Genomic DNA, 2,998 nt, shown 5'->3' on the forward strand with positions numbered 1-2,998 from the left:
GGATTGATGGCGTGTATTTCACACGTTCGTTGGGGAACCCCAAGAGGAAGGTATGATGCGCACAGCAGCAAGTTTTCCCTCAGAAAGAAACCAAGGTTTATCGAACCAGGAGGAGCCAAGAAGCACGTTGAAGGTTGATGGCGGCGGGATGTAGTGCGGCGCAACACCAGGGATTCCGGCGCCAACGTGGAACCTGCACAACACAACCAGAGATTTCATTCTTTCCCAAGCTTGAGCAACATGTTCATTATCCAATTGTTTAAAATTCATTATGCTACTCCTCAAAGATATAATTTTAGCAGGGGGATAACATCTACCAATAAAAGCATCCTTGCATTTAGTCCATGAATCAATACTATTCTTAGGCAGAGATAGCAACCAATCTTTAGCTCTTCCTCTTAATGAGAAAGGAAACAATTTTAATTTTATAATATCACCATCTACATCTTTATACTTTTGCATTTCACACAATTCAACAAAATTATTGAGATGGGCAGCAAGATCATCGAACTAACACCAGAAAATTGCTCTCTCATAACAAGATTTAGTAAAGCAGGTTTAATTTCAAAGAATTCTGCTGTAGTAGCAGGTGGAGCAATAGGTGTGCATAAGAAATCATTATTATTTGTGCTAGTGAAGTCACACAATTTAGTATTTTCAGGGGTAGCCATTTTAGCAGTAGTAAATAAAGCAAACTAGATAAAGTAAATGCAAGTAAACTAATTTTTTTGTGTTTTCGATATAGCAAGCAAGACAGTAAATAAAGTAAAGCTAGCAACTAATTTTTTTGTGTTTTGATATAAGTGCAGCAAACAAAGTAGTAAATAAAATAAAGCAAGACAAAAACAAAGTAAAGAGATTGAGAAGTGGAGACTCCCTTGCAGCAGTGTCTTGATCTCCACCAGCAACGGCGCCGTAAAAGAGCTTGATGGCGTGTATTTCACACGTTCGTTGGGGAACCCCAAGAGGAAGGTATGATGCGCACAGCAAGCAAGTTTTCCCTCGTAAAGAAACCAAGGTTTATCGAACCAGGAGGAGCCAAGAAGCACGTTGAAGGTTGATGGCGGCGGGATGTAGTGCGGCGCAACACCAGGGATTCCGGCGCCAACGTGGAACCCGCACAACACAACCAAAGTACTTTGCCCCAACGAAACAAGTGAGGTTGTCAATCTCACCGGCTTGCTGTAACAAAGGATTAACCGTATTGTGTGGAAGATGATTGTTTGCAGAGAAAACAAGAAACAAGTATTGCAAGCAGATTTGTATTTCAAGTATTAAAGAATGGACCGGGGTCCACAGCTCACTAGAGGTGTCTCTCCCATAACATAAAAGCATGTTGGGTGAACAAATTACAGTCGGGCAATTGACAAATAGAGAGGGCATAACAATGCACATACATGTCATGATAAGTATAGTGAGATTTAATTGGGCATTACGACAAAGTACATACACCGCCATCCAACTGCATCTATGCCTAAAAAGTCCACCTTCAGGTTATCGTCCGAACCCCTCCGCATTAAGTTGCTAAGCAACAGACAATTGCATTAAGTATGGTGCGTAATGTAATCAACAACTACATCCTTAGACATAGCGCCAATGTTTTATCCCTAGTGGCAACAAGACAACACAACCTTAGAACTTTTTGTCACTCGTCCCGTGTGTCAATGCAGGCATGAACCCACTATCGAGCATAAATACTCCCTCTTGGAGTTAAGAGCAAAAACTTGGCCGAGCCTCTACTAATAACGGAGAGCATGCAAGATCATAAACAACACATATGTAATAACTTGATAATTAACATAACATGGTATTCTCTATCCATCGGATCCCGACAAACACAACATAGAGTATTACAAATAGATGATCTTGATCATGTTAGGCAGCTCACAAGATCCAACAATGAAGCACAATGAGGAGAAGACAACCATCTAGCTACTGCTATGGACCCATAGTCCAGGGGTGAACTACTCACTCATCACTCCGGAGGCGACCATGGCGGTGTAGAGTCCTCCGGGAGATGAATCCCCTCTCCGGCAGGGTGCCGGAGGAGATCACCAGAATCCCCCGAGATGGGATTGGCGGCGGCAGCGTCTCTGGAAGGTTTTCCGTATCGTGGTTTTTTCGCATCAGGGTATTCGCGACGGAGGCTTTAAGTAGGCGGAAGGGCAGAGTCGGAGGGCTGACGAGGGGCCCACACCATAGGGCGGCGCGGGCCCCCCTTGGCCGCGCGGCCCTATGGTGGCGGCGCCTCGTCGCCCCACTTCGTATCCCTTTCGGTCTTCTGGAAGGTTCGTGGCAAAATAGGACCCCCGGGTCTTGATTTCGTCCAATTCCGAGAATATTTCGTTACTAGGATTTCTGAAACCAAAAACAAGCAGAACAACAGAATCGGCACTTCGGCATCTTGTTAATAGGTTAGTTCCGTAAAATGCACGAATATGACATAAAGTGTGCATAAAACATGTAGGTATCATCAATAATATGGCATGGAACATAAGAAATTATCGATACGTCGGAGACGTATCAAGCATCCCCAAGCTTAGTTTTGCTCGTCCCGAGCAGGTAAAACGATAACAAAGATAATTTCTGAAGTGACATGCCATCATAACCTTGATCATACTATTTGTAAACATATGTAATGAATGCAGCGATCAAAACAATGGTAATGACATGAGTAAACAAGTGAATCATAAAGCAAAGACTTTTCATGAATAGTACTTCAAGACAAGCATCAATAAGTCTTGCATAAGAGTTAACTCATAAAGCAATAAATCAAAGTAAAGGCATTGAAGCAACACAAAGGAAGATTAAGTTTCAGCGGTTGCTTTCAACTTATAACATGTATATCTCATGGATAATTGTCAACATAGAGTAATATAACAAGTACAATATGCAAGTATGTAGGAATCAATGCACAGTTCACACAAGTGTTTGCTTCTTGAGGTGGAGAGAGATAGGTGAACTGACTCAACATAAAAGTAAAAAGAATGGTCCTTCA

Source organism: Lolium rigidum, chromosome 3 (genome assembly GCF_022539505.1).
Source record: "Lolium rigidum isolate FL_2022 chromosome 3, APGP_CSIRO_Lrig_0.1, whole genome shotgun sequence".
NCBI classification, from domain to species: Eukaryota; Viridiplantae; Streptophyta; class Magnoliopsida; order Poales; family Poaceae; genus Lolium; species Lolium rigidum.